Here is a 17669-nt window from a genome sequence, read left to right on the forward strand (position 1 = left end):
GCGTTTTCAAAGAGGAGGCATGGATTATATACCCTGACTCAGATTATTTTAATAAAAACATACTAGGTAAGCACGAATGTTACACAGTGAATTATAGATGAGAAACATGAACGAAGAGACATTACTGTCTGGATCGTTAGAACCTGGATGATCCTAAATCTCTTCCAGTTTCTCAGGAACTGAGGAACTTATAACATTGATACTAGAACTTCATGGCGTTAATTTGATTAAATGAAAGCTTAAAGGATTAAGGATTCCAAGTATAATATTGAGAACCATGCTTAGCATTATAAAAGTATTAAAAGAGACAATTTTATTCCTATCTTGAAGGAAACAACATGAAAGTTTTGAAAATAAGTATAAAATCAATACAGTGAGTCTTTCTAACAGAGGATTCTACCTGTAAGCAACAAGTAAGAAAAATTATCTCTAATTACAGAATTCAGTTCCAAAGGAAAGAAAGATTGTTAATGTCTAGGCCCTGGCTAAAATTCGAAGTGTTTTCTTAAGCCACTTCAATAGGACACTTCAATTCAATATTGCACTAGCAATCACTTTGTTGTAAGGATTATGAAATGTACAGGGAGCATCTGAATCACAGTATTCATGATCATTTTTATAGACTAAGCAACAATGGCATACTGGCTGAAAGCGTAATTAGGAGCACTGTTGGCCCTGCTACTTAAAACAGAACTTGAAGTGCAGTACTTCAGTAAAGCACAACTCTACGAGAAGCCAGGCAACATTCCAGTGTAAGATTCTGAAAATAAGTGATCTAATATCAGTTACTCTAACATATTAAAAAAATTGGGATAAGAAAACATCTACAAAGTACATCATGAGCTACTTCATAGTACTGTCTTTCACATTTTAAAACTTCTGTGTTCTTAGACATTATTGTATTTTCAGGAACTAAGGAACCTCCATAAAAATTCAAGTATGTCTAATCTGTTTATTGGTATTCAGCTTATATAATGCCTTATAAAATAAGCCTTAGTATTTGTTATTCTCAGGGAAGAAATGAGAAATAAAATAAACAATAAGGTATACATTTGTCTAAAAGAATCAAAAAGTATTTATTAATATACAACCCATATGTCATAGTTCAAAGCAATTTATCTAGGAAGTTCTAGATTAATGATTCAAAGATTCTGAGGAGTTAAGAGACACAGAGACACATTTCTGTAATAAAATACATGAGACACTAAATAGTACCTTACATTTTCCTCTTACGCATTCTGTGTACTCCTATTTCCTGACATAGCACTCTTATTCCCTTTGTGTCTATCTGCCTACTTCTCACTATTGAACCAACTTGGTCAGAATTCATTGTCTCTTTGACCACATTAAAGTAGGCTCAACAGGACCCATTAATAAAAGATCAGGTTTTAAAATTCCTATATCTACCTTACTAAGCAGCATTTCTGTCATTGCTTAGAATTTCTAGTCAGGTAAGACTAACTACAGTATTTTTCTAAATATTTTGCTTGTATGTTATAAATGCTTATTTGACTCTGCATAATAATCTGAGTAAGGAAACCTATCAACTATTCAAAACCTCATGTCTGCAAAATCATGGTGATTGATAAGAAAATGCCAAAAACAGTAATAACCTCTTCCAAAAATGTTAGACTTCTAATATCCCAGATGAAACTTCAGTTTATAAGTTGCTTATTAATTCTTCCTGCTTTTATTATAATTTCCACTGGCTATCTCCAATGGTTTGTGTTAGTAATGCCACCTATAATACTGAACATATTTACCAATTAGCCATCAAATCTCTGAGAATACAGCAGTAGGCGTTTGAAAATATTTGTAAAGACAGTGAGAGGAAACATGAAAAGATAAGCCTTAATAATTGTGTATTTTTAACTCTTACCTAATAATATATGAAACTTTAAGAATAGCAATGCTACTGAATGTCCTTCTATACATTTCAATTTTATATTACTACAATTTAGCTCTACCTATTTATTCCACTAAAAATCCTTATTGGTAAATATCATCTAAAAGCAACCATTTTATAAGTAAACTACATTGAACCATATTAAAATAAAAAATAAAAAATAAATCACCATCTATTTACATTTAGTAACTGTCATTTTAAAAATGAAAGATTATATAAATGGCATTTAATTCAAAAATCTGAAAAGATACCTCCATCTTTTTAAATGCTTTGTAAAACATAGATACTGAAAAACTGAATAAAGAGAATACTTCCTGAATACAGTCAATTATTTAATGCTAACTATTTAGTTTAGATGTAATTTTCCTATCAAAGTCAAATTTCAAAGCTCTTAAATTACAGGGCATCAAACATTTAATCAAAGTATACGATCATGTAGAACATGTAATATATACATACCATGCCTATAGTTTCCTTTTAAAAAAAAGCTTAACAAAGCAATTTATATCTGTAAAAAGCCATTAAAGTTTTACACATAACAATTAAAATTTAGCATTTTTATTTTTACCTTTGTTCAAGCAATGCACATCTGCCGAGTATGAAGCATCACACTGATGAAAACACATCAACATTATGCCAGGCAGTGCTTTCTCTTAATCCTTCTAACCCTAGCAAATCATAGCAGCCATCCTTAATCAGATTGTTTGAAAGACTCTTTTTATTTGCAACCATTTTATTACAAAACGACTGAAAGTTACACATAAAAGAGCATTCATTCAAGAAGGAAGCCATGCAATGTTTTAGTGGTGGACCTGTAAGGGAGAGGCTATTTTTAATGCTGTTCCTATGTGGCTGTATATAGCTCCAGGTCAAGTAAGAATGTACTGGAAGGAGATTATGTTACTTAGCTGATTAGGGCCTCACAGTACTGAGCCAAACACAATCCGGATCCAAGGCATTTCTGGACACTATACTTAAAACGACCAGCTTTATAAACCACTTCCCCTGCATAAATCACACTTTTTAAAGGGATAGAATTCAATATTAATATAATTAATAATTCCGCTGTTCATTTTTTGTCATAAGACATATAGCAAGCTCATTCCATAACTTCTTCTCAAGATTTAAGTGAGTTTTTAAAATCCAAAATGACAATGTTTCTCACAACAAGAAGGAACAGATTCTGTAGATATTCTTTTTATAAGTGTTCTTAGTTAAGCACTGAATATAAACCCAATTTTGCTCATTTAATTTATAATTTAAACATCTCCATCTTGTTGCCAGAAATCTGTTACCCAGAAAATAAAGAGAAAAAAAGTACAATTCCCTTACAATCAAAGCCCAATTATGTAAAAGTTAACATTTATACTTTTGAAAACTTGTATTTAAATCAAATAATGTATAAAAGTAATAAATTCATATATATTCATTATATAGAGAGAAATGTTTGAGGTACAGGCAAAGAGATAGTAGTACTACGCTGTTTTCTCGTCTGCCAATCATCAAGTGCAAACAGGAGTCTAGGAATATGTGGTAGCACATTTCAACCACTTGTGCATTATTTATCTACTTTTTCTTCTAGAATTAGGTTAGGTCTCAGAAGCACTGTGGGGAAGTACAGACAATGAAGTGAGTCTTTTGTTTTTGTGTTTGTTTTTGTATGGCAGGGTCTGTCTACACAGCCATGAATGCACTATGTAGACAAAGCTAGAGTTTGCAGAGATGCAGCTGCCTCTGCCTCCTTGGTGCTTCAGTTACGTATGAGCCACCACCACACCCAGCAATACAGTCATTTAAAAAAAAAAACTACAGATTACCTAATAAAGATTTGTAGACTCTTCCAAAAGAAATAAATAAAAATTCAATAATTATTTTTCCAAGATGGATGTTAAATAATGATAAAATACAACCAGATGAAGTCCACAGTTCAAATAAAATAAAATAACCAATTTTGCCGACACATATTTTGCTTCTTCCAAATTTTGTTTTTGTTTTTGTTTTGTTTTGTTTTGTTTTTGCTTTTGTTTTTGTTTTTGTTTTGAGACAAGGTTTCTCTGTGTAGCCTTGCCTGTCCTGGACTAACTTTGTAGACCAGGCTGTCCTCAAACTCACAGCGATCCGCCTGCCTCTGCCTCCCGAGTGCTGGGATTAAAGGTGTGCGCCACCACCGCCCGGCTTGCTTCTTCCAAATTTTAAAGCCTCAAAAATGTCACACAGTCATTCCCATGGACAGATTACTATAAAATCTACTTCTCATTTCCTATTCCTCCCATGCTTCATCTTACTTTTAGGCAAAACTCAGTTAGGTTTCAGTCTGTGGCCTAGGTTGGCCTTACCCTCTCTTCCAGCCTTTGCCGCACAAATCCCCAAAGCACTGGGCTTAGGAGAGCCCTGGTGTAGAGGCATTCTTCTAATCTTTGCCCAGCTCTAGCTGCCTCAAGAAGGCACAGCCTGTCCACCCTGTTAAACACGTCAGCTGCTTCTTACACGCAGGTGCTCTTAGTACTAATCCCTTAACTAACTTGAGTCTTTCATGTCTCTAATAACTTAATGTCATCTAACTATGCTATTCAAAAGTTATAACATTTACAATTTTTAGTATTTATTCTGTTGTCATATGCTAAAGTATGAATTTTACTAATAAGGACTGTTTTTTTGGCCAGGTTATCCCAAACCAGATATACAAAAGGTACTCAATATTTACTAAGTAAAGAAAGTATTAGTATGTTTTACACTATGTTGGAAGTAAATAAATTACATAAATAACAGCTCATCTAAAATGTAATTTTTTACAATTTTCTTTATTTGTATCTTACCCTACAAAATACACTCATAACTTTGTAGACTACTCTCTGGAAATAGCAAAAGATGTCACAAGGCTATGCCTTCAATTAATAGGTCTTGATCACACCAACCCCTTAACTCTCCTGTTAACTAAAATCCTTTGTACTACTTTGTTGCTTTTAAGAGTAATTTGAGGATTGAACTCTTCCAGGTATGTGGAGGGATTATCACTTGAAACAGTAGAGGATGAATTAAGAGGCTGTTTCTTGAAAAAGAACATAAGCATCTATTACCTACCCTAAAATTCAGAAGAGTACAAACAAAGACAACTCATTGTAAACCTTAGAGAATTGTTTGGAACACTACCAATTCAAAACAAATAAAATATCTTTTATTTAAATGAGGAGAGTGGAGTGCAGTGGTGCACACCTGAAATCCCAGCACCTGAAAAACTGAAACAGGAGGGGAGCGAGTTTGTAAACTTAAATAAGTACAAAACAGATTTAGGAACCTTCAATATACCATGAGTTGGGATAAAGAATTCTTCTTACAGCCAGGCGTGGTGGCGCACGCCTTTAATCCCAGCACTCGGGAGGCAGAGGCAGGCGGATCACTGAGTTCGAGGCCAGCCTGGTCTACAAAGTGAGTCCAGGACAGCCAAGGCTACACAGAGAGACCCTGTCTCGAAAAAAAAAAAAAAAGAATTCTTCTTACATAACTCCTAAATGTTTACTTGCCAATACATGGCACACTGGACAAAAAGCTGAAGACAGACACCAGTGATTTCTCCGTGACGCATACTCCCATCTGACTCCCTGAAGACAACTTTTAAAGCATAGTCTTTCAGCTAACAGCATGTTCCTTCTCAGGGAGAAAGCTGCACCTGCTGTCTGTGTGTCAGCAGGGTGTGGGCGTTGCTCCTCAGCTGTTTCTACCAATCTGACTGCTTCAGACTACGACAGAACAGCCCTACTGTTTACCTGCACAAAGTATTCCTTGGAAGACAGTCACTTTTTTTTTCTTAACTCCTTAAGATCAGGAAAACACTACAAATTGGACTCTTGTATCATCTTCACATGCATAACAGTCATCTATATCTTGCGCAAAGGAATTTTAATCCAGCAACATGGCTGCTCAGGCAAGGGATCATATCCAAAGACCTAAGGTCTGTGTAATCCAGTTGGAATATACGCATAGGAATATAGGAATTAGTACACCCCCTTAGTCCCTCTGACTGGAATATAGACACGATACACACCTTTAATCCCTTTAGCTTTATTTAGCACACACTTTTTTCTAGTACATACTTGTAATCACAAGCAATGTTGTCTAATTGAGAGGCAAAGTGACTTTCTCTGTCACATCAGAGAAAGATCTGACTACTTAAGAGCACTGCAGGGCAAGAATAGAGCTCATGGAGACATTTCAGTTAAATGCAGCTGAGTTCATACAACTCAGTTCGTGGAGTTCAGAGGCAGTATTTCCAAGCAGAGCAATTCAGTAAGAAGCTGAAAGAAGCCAGTTCGAATCAGTGAGCTTGAAGAGGAGTTTTGAGCCAGAATAGCTGAGTTGACCAAGCCAGCCAGAGTTCGCATAGAACTAGAAAGGGCGAGCTTATTCACCATCAAGTCTAAGAGGCTGGTGCCTAGGCTAGCACACAGAGGCTGGAAGCTGAAACCTACAAGATCTGTAAGAAAAAAGCTTCCTGCCCTAGGCCTGGGACAGTTAGACAGGAACACTCTAGGCGCAGCCCCAGCCTTGCATTTGTAAAGCTTGGGTATGGTTCTTATCCCCATCCCCTCTTCTGAGGAAATAAAAACAACACTTAAAATCTTGGGATAACATTATTTTCTCTCTAGCACCATTCTCAAAAAGATAGCATAAAAACTACATATTTACATTACACAAACATTAAAATAGGGGAATTTCCAGAGATGTTTCTAAAAACATGAGGAAACATTTTGTCTCCTAGATCAAAACTTCCATAAAGTACCCTTCTTTAACAATTATGCCTTAACAATAAATAAATAAATAAATAAATAAATAAATAAATAAATAATTTTTTGCTCAATGAAATGCCTCTTGCCAGTTATTTGCCCAAATTTCTCTTCAAAGTCTTTCTGGCAAAGACATAGTAAAGCTAAATTAAGAAAGAAAAAGGGGGCATGTCTGAAGTAGTCCCTACTCTCCACGCTTGCCAGCCTACAGAGGAAGAGGTCACAGCTAATACAGATGAGACCGGATAGGCTGAGGTCAGATATTAGGGGCAGAGGGCTCCCCTGTCTGAGTACTAAGGGAGGGGGGAGAGGGGATGAGGGAGGGGGCAGGGATCTGGAGAGAATGAGGGAGGAGGCTACAATCAGGATGGGAAGAATTTAAACTGCAGAACAAACAGGTGACTTATAGTGCTAATCTCACCATATGGAACAAGCTCTGAGACTCGCTGAAACGCGATTGTCTAGACATAGACAGTGCTTCTTGTTGACTAAAGAACCACTCCTCACATGGCATGGATGAAGATGTACAGATATCTTCTTTTCCTGCTTATACGAAGAGCAGAAATCCAGCCTTACTTGTTCTGTGCATCACACCCTTATAATTTTAGGATTGTATAATGCTTGTGAAGAATTATATGCTTTCAGAGCAAAAGAACCAGACACTGACATTGGATCAGACTTGACAGGATGCATTCCTCGCAGCATACTGGACACTGACATCCTGTTTGGAGAAAGGGGTTGAAAACCAAGAAGGGGGAATATAGAAATATATAGGGAAGATAAAACAAAAAGTAGATTAATGAATCTACTCCTCAGTTTAACAACTCAATTGTCACATACAAGGTATTTTTAATTCACTGGTATAGAATTTTGTATACAGATGCAAAATAAGTTTAATTCTAGATACAGTGGTATAGGATTCAAATGTAAGATTATTCTTCACACACACACATACACACACATGTATCAATTCTAATATGAGGTACTGTACCCATATAACAATTATAATACAAGGTTTGCTTCCAATGCCTTAAAAGTACTACAGCAAGCTGTTTATGGGAAATAAGTTATACAAATTAAATGTTAGTAGATTAAACCATGGTCATGTCAACTGCTAGTCTACTCTTATCACAAGAATATACATCTTAGGTGCGGCAGACAGACATGACTCTATAGAGAGATAAGGAAGGATAGGTAGAAAAGGTCTTCAAAAACCCCAGAGACATGCAGAATATAGCATTTTGAAATGTTTTTATTACTTTAAGGATTCATTGACAATGAGACAAGTTAACTCCTGGCACCACCCAGCCCTCCTCAAAGAGGATGATGAACATCAAAGAACCTCCTTATGGAGATGGCTTCAAATGTGGCAAACCAGGCACTGGATAAAAGGTCCTCATTTCTACCACAGACAGAATTCTGCCTTAAAAAAAAAAAAGAGGGCAAGCTTGGATGCAGGCAGAGTTGACAGCCAAACTCTGCCAAGACAGAGTAAGCAAGTCCTCAATAGTTCCTGCCTCACAAATATGTCTGTCAGATATATTGGGCCAGAAGGCTGAAGAAGATGTTCCAACATTATAGAGAGTTTTGGGTGACTATTCAGGTAGCAAACTGTCTCTGTCATCTTTTCATTTGGAAAGCTACTAAACGGCACTCCCAGCATACTCAGGTAATTAAGTTTATTCCTTCTCAAGTCTCTGATGGAGTTGAGGACCAGGTTAACTTAGTTTTACAATGAAGCTTAGTTGTTTAGGGGTTTAGATGTTTTTAGGTCTAGATAGATGTTTTAAGTTGATAATGACAAAATGTGATGGAGACTGATTTACATTCAGAAATGTTGACACACCAAGATAGGAAAGATGTTTTCTTCAAGGCTGTCAAATACAAACAGCCAAAATTTATATATAATTCCTGATTGTGTCTTGGTTCTTCTTGCTATAGGTAATATATTGAATATATATTTAATAATATAAATGTATATGTAAAAAATGAAATGAAATAAATAAATAATTTTTTTAAAAGAAAGAAAAAGAGCATGGTGTCTGCTAGAGCTAGGTCCAAACGAAATCAGGGCCTAGAAAAGGATCAAAGACACTCACTGGTAATTCTGTGCCTTGTTAAAGAAACAAAAAACAAAATGGACTGTTAAATTTCAACCAGTATTTCTGAATGACCTGGTAATATTTAAAATATACCATTACGTAATTAAACACTCCATATGAAGAGAGTACCAAGTAAGCATGTTTCAGGCCATAGGGACAAGCAGCCAAGTTAAAAAGTGGGGTCAGGACAGTCTTCTGAACATGGACATGATTTTTAACATAAAGTCTTCCAAATGAATTATATGGTTTTATTATTCTATGCCAACATTTCCTTAGCAAGTTTTAAAATAACTGATAGGAAAAAAATAACTTGTTTAACCTTTATGTCTACTCTCTACATATCCTAGGTAAGAAGCAAAAATTAGGCTTTTAGGTTACTTAATCTTCAGAATTAAAAAAAAAAAAGAAAACATGTTCTGAAAGCAACAATAGTAAGTATCTGTTTCTGGCTCTTTGGAAGAGGGAGGGCCGCTCCCAGGCCTGTGGCTGACTCTAGGCATAAGGCACAATTAGCAGTGCTAACGTGTATGCCCATTCCATCTTTATAATGAACACTAACTTGGCCTAAAATGGCCTGGGCACACTGACTTTTCAAACATCTGTTGGACAGTTCTGAGACACATAGCACTGCTTTATCATTAGGATTTACAACACTCTCATAGATAATGGAAGCTATCTAGGACCAGATGCTCTTTAAGTGCCTTCCCTAGTGATACTTAACATCTATTAAGGAAAATTTAAGATAGAAAAACCTAGATTTTGAGTCACAATATTTAATAGTCAGGATTCTCTTGAATCTGAATGTACCTCTGGAGTTCAGAGATAAGTAAACCAATTTTCTTCACTTTTAAAAGCTGTTCTCAGCCACACTTCCTACTTCTTGTAATTAAAATCTTCACTAACATTAAAACTGTGGCAGAGGTCTTTATTTCTATATACTTATATATAGAAATACATATTACTTTATAGTCTTGTTGGCTATCATGAAGTTAACCCTATTTTATGAAACCTGTTTTCCTTTGCAAGCATTTGAGTATCCTTATTCATGTTATAACCAAACAGCTTTCTTTAAAAATTGTCCAGTTTTACAATATAGGTCATTTGTTGTCACTGAAATATATTTAAAATTAAAAAAAAAACCCACAAAGTCACATGGTTCATACTGAATTTCATGTGACCATTATGACATCAGACCTATACTAATTAAGGGTAGACAAAAATAAAACAAATCACAAGCAAATGTCTCTAGCACCAGGATTTTTTAAAGTATTCGCATTAGTCAATAATAAACAAAATTCTAAGCTAATACAGAAATAGAAGAGACAGATTCAATATTAAATATTATCTCTACTATAATTGAAATTGAATTTCAAATGATTTATAACTTCATAAAAAGTATGTTTCCTGACAATTATATGCACATTCATCCGTCTAGACACTCATCTGAAACTATTGACTTTGCTTCTGACGCCTAATCAACTCTGTTTTGGTTTTTGAGACAGGGTTTCTCTGTGTAGCTCTGCTTGTCCTGGAACTCACTCTGTCGACCAGGCTGGCCTCAAAGTCATAGATATCCACCTGCCTCTGCTTCCTGAGTGCTGGAATTAAAGGCGAAAGGCACCTCTTCCTCCTCCTCCTCCTCCTCCTCCTCCTCCTCCTCATCATCATCATCATCATCATCATCTCTGGCTGGAAGAGGAGAGAGCTCACTGTCTATGAGCAAACAGCTCTTTCCCAGAAGGAGGAGGTAAGTATAAGAAATCAGAACTTATACCCACTTCCTTGTCCCCAAAGTCAGGGTAGATAAAGAATGAAGCAGGCTAGCAGCACTCCTTCAGTGAAGTGCTTTTTATCATGTAAAAGGAAACCTGAGTATGTACCAACTAAAGGCCTAGAACACCAAATAAAAGACACTGTAAAATGCAGGAAGTTGGGGGCTGGGGTCATGGTCCCATGGTTCAGAGCACTGGGTTCTCCTCCAAACAGCGTGTGCTCAATCTCCAGCTCTCACACATGGCAGTGCACAACCTTCTGTAACTCCAGTTCCAAGGCTTTTGACACTCTCACATAGGCATACATGCAGGCAAAACACTAATGAATATAAAATAAATTATAACAGTGAGTAGCAGGAAGTCAAATTGCCTGTATCACCTTTCTTCCAACTTCAAGCAACACAGTCCAACTTGGAGCGAGATGCTCCTGCTTAGGGAGGAAAGAAGGAAATAGGAACAAGTCTTAAACTTAATACTGTCATGTATGTCATGGTAAAACCAAGTACCAGGTACCAAGTACCAGCCTCACAATCCACAGGCGAAACCTACATAACTGTGATAGCCAGGTGGCCAGGTAGCTGCATCCATCACTATACCTAAACTCAAATAAGGGAAGAGGAAACCAACTCACAAGCTGCCAAGGAGCAGGGCATGAAAGGTAACACATGACTTTATCTTAGAGGCTAATGCTGAGCCAAAAGAGGCAAGACACAACACCAGGAACAAATAAATGTCCCATTGGCAAGGGCTACAGTTTTCAGCTGCAGCCTCCAGATCTCCAACGGAATCTGACAGAGGCATGTGTACCAGTGATACACACAAGACTGGCGCCCTTCGATGGACTTTGTTGACCCTCTCTCAGGACTGTGGACGTTCTTATAGCCAGAACATTCAGCCAGGACTTAAAAGCAACAGCTTTGGCAGCTAAATGACTGTCTCTACTACCAACCCCTCAAACTCAGGCAACACAGTTACTACCATGCAGGACACCCTGCACACTTAGGCCTAGTACCAAGTAGTCTCAAAATTCAGCCTGTATTTCAACCATATGTATCACAGGCCAGAGCGCACCCAGGAATTTGTTAAAATTACTAGAACCTTCTCAGTGGCCCTGGGACTGCCTACAACAATATACCAACAATAGGCATCATAGAATGGCCCAAGTCTCCACCCACTGCAGGTATCAAGGGACAGTACTCACAACACTTTGCCCTGGAACTCAGCACCAGTCTGGTAAAACCTAACACTGAAGAGTTCCTAACAGCTCTTGTCCCAGGAACAGCATGTGCTTGGAGTCCACAGCACCTGACAGCATGCTGGTTGCTGACTATGAGGCACCTGGGCTCACTGTAGATGCATGGAAAGGCCTCAGGTATATACCATTATTTTAGGTACTCTTCCATTTCAGAATGGACAACACAGGAACTTTGCATTTGGGACAAACTTTGCCTTGGGTGGCCCTCTGATGCTAACAGTAACAAACACATGACTCACATCAAGCATAAGGCACACTACCTAGTGCTAAATAAATACATGTAGCTACTTTAGGCTTAGAGAAATAAGAGGCTGCATAGAGCTAATGCACAGGCATAATAAACAAAGACAGACGACAAATACCTGCCATCTTTGTCATTTTGATTGATCAATGCCAAAAAGGCTACAACAGGAAAGAACATCAGGAACTTTTAGGGAACTAACTTACATAGCATTAAAAAAAAATCAGTGTGCCAGAAACCAGCCACAAGGTAACCAGCAGGACAAGCTCTAAATGCAGAATTTAATACAACAAGTTTCATGTAAACACAGAAAAAGAATTCAAACCCTAAAAAAAGGAAGTTAAGTAAGCAATATTTTCCAAGTCAAACAGAAATCCTCAAGCTAAAAAAATAAACCGAGTGAAACTTAAAGCCTGACAAGAATAGATCAAACAGACTCATGAGCTCAGAGGCAGTCTACGCGAAGACACACAGTCCACGAGGGAGGTGAAGAAGAGCAAGAGAAGCTTCCAGCAGTTTTTAACATCATCAAAAGAACAAATACATAGTTTGTTGTGTTCCAAGGGAAACTTGAGACTATCAAAGGAATAGGAAGGTTATTTTAGAAGAAAATACTAAAAGGCTTCCTAATCCTAAAAAGGGTACAAATGACCATGGACAAAAAGGTCAAAAGCCACTAGTAGATCATTATGATCTTGAAGATGGAGAATAAAAGAAAACTCTGAAGGTAGCAAGAGAAAAGAAACAAAAATACGTAAGGGCACTCAGTTCACCTCACAGCAGACTTCAACACACGTCTCACAGGCCAGGCCTGCACTTTCCACATTGGTGAGGGGGAGCAAGCAAGAGCACTGAGGTCACCACGGTACACTACGGCGTGCAAGGGACAGTCTCACCTCACCTGCCACGAAGAGTTGAGTGAGTGTATTTCTATCACGCATAAAATATGCTGATGAGAATTCTTCAAACTGAGAGGTAAATGAATGAGTAAGAAGAAAACAGCATTACATAGGCAAAGTAGCACATGACGAAATATTTCTAAGTTAATCTCAAATACTGAGACTTTAATGGTGGTTCCAACAGCTGAGGGTGAACAGGAAAAGGCTGCTCACTAGGTGCTAAGTTATAATTAGACAAATGCACAAAGTTCATTGGTTTGATATGTATGGGTATTATAAATGAGATTATAATATAACATTTTTAAATGCTAGAAGAAAGCATGTTCCATGTGTCATGATAAGGAATTGGATTGTGAAGATATAGGCATGTTCAATCTGATTTAAACCTTACATGATAGATACATACATGAATGAAAACATCATGCATTATCTAAAATATGAAAAAGCCTTATATTTTCATGTGCCAGTTAAAGCTAATTTTATTTTTAACAGGGTCCCACAGTGTAGGCCTGGTTGCCCTTTTGCTTTGTAGACCATGTAGGCTTCAAATTCACACAGGTGAATTTGTTTCTGCCTCCCAGCTGCTGGAAGTAAAGGTGTCTGCCACCATACCTAGCTAAAAGTACTATTTTTAAATGGAAAACGAAGGTAAAATAGAAAGGAGCTAACAAATAATGAGTTTATTGAGTTGAATGAGGACCAAAGGTAATACAATACATCTAGATGTCTTCTTAATATCCAGTTTATACCTTTTTACAAACAGAATCTTGACTACTTACAGAGAAGTGTGTCTAATATAAAACTAATTTTCTCTAAGGTTCTCTTGAGCATAAAGATAGTCATGTAAAAATACCAGCCAATAAGATTTAGATAGAATTTTATTAGACCCAGTATCTACTAACATCATTTTTACCAGTTGGTCTACATTGTTTCTACTTTGTCTTTTTGTCACTTTTATTTATCATTTGTTTTACCATATTTATTGTGCAGTCCTGCTGCCTAAAAACCAACAGCCCTTCTTTTACTATAAGAGCTACAAATCTCCTGTGGACTTTCTTGAATGTTCGATTTTCTTTAAGCTCTGTACACCTAGATTCCTTAAAATTTTTTAAAAAGAAAAAGCTTCTTTCATAAGTATGTTATCGTGCAATCTATGTTACATATAGTTAGTACAGCGCTGAAGGGAAAAAAAAGAATTCTTAGGCATCTAGTGCACTGGCCTAGTTGTTATTTCTGTGGAAGATAAGTAAGTAACATAAGCGAAATGCATCCAGGAAAAGAAGACACATACAAGTTGCCTAAGGAACATAAGCCAGAGACAGAGTGAGCCTAGATGAAACAGTGAATAGGGGAGCATTTTTAACTCTTTTCATCCAAAAATACTGGAACCAATTGTCCCTTGTGAGCATCTCCTTTCAACCCCTAGGTTAGTAATGGCATATCAATACCTTAAAATCAGCTATGTAATATTAATAACATCGAAATCCTCAAACCTAGCAAGTCCTTTCTTCTCTAAAGCTCTAGCTGCCAAATATTTACCATAGTACACTATTCCTTAGAGAAAAAAAAGGCCCAGAAGAAGACTAATGATTGGCCAAATGCCCTCATTATTCATCCTGTGAGACTTCATTAGTCCAACAATTGTCTGAGACAGCCTGACATTTTATAGGAGGACAGTCACTAAGAAGGAAACAGAATAAAGTAGAAAAGAGTAATTCCTTCTCAGTCACTGAGAGCTGTAGAGGTACAGTGATTTTTCACAAGAACTAACTTGGGGTGTGTGTGTGCGTGGTGGTGGGAGGGAAAAGAAGCATCTATAGTTTTCATTTAATGAAACTTGGATATTCCTGAGCTGCTAGGAATGCCATTACACCCTCCTCCTACACACTTTGACTTGAGTTGCATGTTGCACAGACTTGCACTTTATGGAATCAGAACACACTGTAGATCAAGAGGGAACAGGGTGACTGATTGTCAAAGGTCCAGTGTTCAATGCAATGACAGTAGGCAAACAATCAGCAGTGCCAGGGTACCCAAAATGTCCCCTGGATCTTAAGAGGCAAAACCAAAACAAGTAAGAGCTTTTGCCAGTAGATTATATAACTGAATCTATTTGATGTATTCCTAACATTTTAAATTATACAAAACTCCCTCAAATTACTTCACAAATTGAAATTATTTATGCTGTATTTCCCAACCAAAAAAATGTAAAGTTATAGGAAACATAAATGCAGAAAACAAGTAAAACAGGAAGGGTACATCAGAAGAAAGCTCAGTGGTCACAAGAAAATCCATAGTCAAACAAACCCTAAAGAAGTGTTCTATAATGTGTCAACCACTTTACACCTTTATCCTGTAGACAAGTTAGGAAGTACTGTGCAGCTGTAAGGAAGGGGAATTGTGGTACTGCAAAGAGGCAAATAAGACACTGCAAACTGTAAAGCCAGGCAAAGAAGAAAGTAGGATGAAGACACTGGTCAAATGTGTAGACCCTGATACAAACACGGTAAAGGGAAACAAACAAATAGTGGCAACCTGCTGGCCGACACGTGTAGCCACATGGGAGGACCGTGACAACCTGCTGGCCGACACGTGTAGCCACATGGGAGGACCATGGCAACCTGCTGGCCGACACATGTAGTCACATGGGAGGACCGTGACAACCTGCTGGCCGACACATGTAGTCACATGGGAGGACCATGACAACCTGCTGGCCGACACGTGTAGTCACATGGTGAGTAACAGGTTCACTCAGAGAGCAAATCTCAAAAAAATCAGAGGTGACTGAAGAAGGCATCCTACATCAACTCCTCGGCTCCACACACATACACACAGAGACACATATACCCCACATAATGTGCACATGCTTACACACACATGCACAAACAAAAACAGAAAAGAAAATAGTTTAGTGAAAAGCTCAGAGGAACTAGTTACCACCCTGAGAACTTCCACTGAATATTGCACACACTTGAAAGCAAAAACATACTTTTTAATAAATAATGTATCTGATTTCTTCTCCGGACTTTGATGATTCATAAATTTTACTGAATAAGACCTTAAGTACCAGTCTACATGCTCTCGTTTATTACAAAACTTTTAAGAAGAAAATTTAAACAGCTGGCAGGAAAATATATCAAAGCTTAATGTAATGTTATGAAATGTAACCATTTATGTATCTAAAAAAGAACAAACCTTTGGAAAGCTTTGTGAAGAAAATCAGACAGTCTATGTGATCACAGATTAAAGATGGTGAGCCAAATATTTAATTAAAGTAATTAGCACTAGAGATATGCCATATCAGTCACAAGTAGAATCAGAACTTTGGTTTTTCAGCACATCTAAACAAACTGCCATGACTCCAACTCTCCCTATGCTCTCTTACCTCTCTTTTTCTCGTGCCATGTGATCCTATTTTTAACAAAGTACTCTGCTGCAAGTAAACATCAATGGAGTCAAGCAGATATGACATGTTCTTCTGTTTTATAATGCCAAGATAATAGGTTTTTTTTCAAGACAGGGTTTCTCTGTGTAGCCCTGGCTGTCCTGGACTCGCTTTGTAGACCAGTCTGGCCTCGAACTCACAGAGTTCTGCTTGCCTCTGCCTCCCGAGTGCTGGGATTAAAGGCGTGCGCCACCACCGCCCAGTTAAAGTTTTATTTTCTATTCAACATATTACTAAGTTAAAAGTTGTCCTTAAATATATCTTGTAATTACACATCTAAGTTACAAATATGAAATTATCTGAATCTCCATTCAAGACTAAAGAAACCTATTTAAAACGTATTGCTATAATTAGCTCCTAGAGTCTTCTGGGCCCATTGATCTTGTACCCAGAGCACAGTCTTCCTGCTGCTGCTGCTGCTGACTGCGCCATTCTGTGCTGACTCCCCTCAGAGAGGGCAGGGCTCAGCCTTGCTGGGATTTGCAGCCACAGTTCCTACTGTTCAACTTGGTCTTCTTTCCAAAACAATATCTCAGGAGACAAGTAATGCCCTAGCGTCTCTCTGATCCTAGAATGAGGGAGAAGAATATGGACGCTACAGTGGAGGACGTCTCCGTGCCAGGGCGCCGCTGGCAGCTGCAGCACTCTAAGACAGCAATATAGCTAGCCACAGTTTTGTGTGTGTGCCAGAAAGGAGGATTCTTTGATGTGGTAAAGCACAACATAGTGACTTTCCTTTAAGTGATGTTATCATTTTCAAGCTCTATGTATCTATGTACACAAAAATAAAATCATTATGTGAGTAAAATCCCATCTCCACAAAAGCATTATCCTTTAGCATAACTTGGAAGTTTCTGTCTGCGTACATAGATGCATGCATATCTAGACACACACCTTTACAAACATAATCGGGTCACAGCTATCAATTGTAAAATAATGAAACCTGAAACCACCTGCCTGTAGAACATTAAAAAAAAATTACTGACTAACATATTTGAAAGTCCTTAATTTGAACTACATAAGATGCAAGTTATTATACAATGTTCTGAGATGATTTAGTCTGTTCTTATATTAAGGAAACACTCCCACCATGCTATCATCATTTTAATACTTTACCAACATTATAAATATTTCAGTTACCAAAATTATTGAGCATCTTTATAATGATTGACAATACATAAAGTAGATAACCTATGTTGAAAATATATATTACATACTAAGAGAAATTCATAGCCATTTTAAAGCCAACTTCTCTATCTCTAATGAAA

The 17669-nt window shown here is 37.3% G+C and overlaps 1 protein-coding gene across 41 annotated transcripts in view; it reads right to left on the reverse strand.

Annotated features, from left to right (window-relative positions):
• RIMS2 (regulating synaptic membrane exocytosis 2) overlaps positions 1-17669 on the reverse strand; it is a 458924-nt gene that overhangs the window by 241137 nt on the left and 200118 nt on the right. The gene's annotated exons all lie outside the window — the stretch shown is intronic.

This window comes from Acomys minous, assembly GCF_964271855.1.
Source record: "Acomys minous genome assembly, chromosome: 12".
Taxonomy (NCBI): domain Eukaryota; kingdom Metazoa; phylum Chordata; class Mammalia; order Rodentia; family Muridae; genus Acomys; species Acomys minous.